Genomic DNA, 510 nt, shown 5'->3' with positions numbered 1-510 from the left:
GGCCGGGGCAGGACCCGCAGCTCTGTGCCCGCTCCCTGCCCTGCCCCGGGAGGTGGCTTGGGCAGCGAGGCATCCCCGCGGGCTGCGGATGGTGGTGGACTGAGTGCGGGGGGCTCAGCCAGTTGGTTGCTGATGGCATCTTCAAAGCTGAACCGAACGAGTTTCTCCCCTGGGAGCTGGCTGACAATGGCTACTCTGGAGTTGAGGTCCGAGTGACACCGAACAGGACAGAAATGATTGTTTGGGCCACCGGGACGCAGAATGTTCTTGGTGAGCAGGGCCCACGGATCTGGGAATGGACTGCTGTGGTTCGGAAGAGGTTTGGCTTCCCTGAGGGTAGCAGAGAGCTCTGTGCTGAGGAGGTGGCCCCGAGTCATCTGTGGGCCATTGCCCAGGCACAGTCTCTGCGTGACAAACTCCTAGGACCGTGGTCGGCAAACTGCGGCTCGCGAGCCACCTGCGGCTCTTTGGCCCCTTGAGTGTGGCTCTTCCTAAGCCTTAGGAGTACCC

Source organism: Myotis brandtii, unplaced genomic scaffold (genome assembly GCF_000412655.1).
Source record: "Myotis brandtii unplaced genomic scaffold, ASM41265v1 scaffold201, whole genome shotgun sequence".
Taxonomy (NCBI): domain Eukaryota; kingdom Metazoa; phylum Chordata; class Mammalia; order Chiroptera; family Vespertilionidae; genus Myotis; species Myotis brandtii.
The sequence above is the reverse complement of the archived record's forward strand: the minus strand, read 5'-3'. Positions refer to the sequence as shown.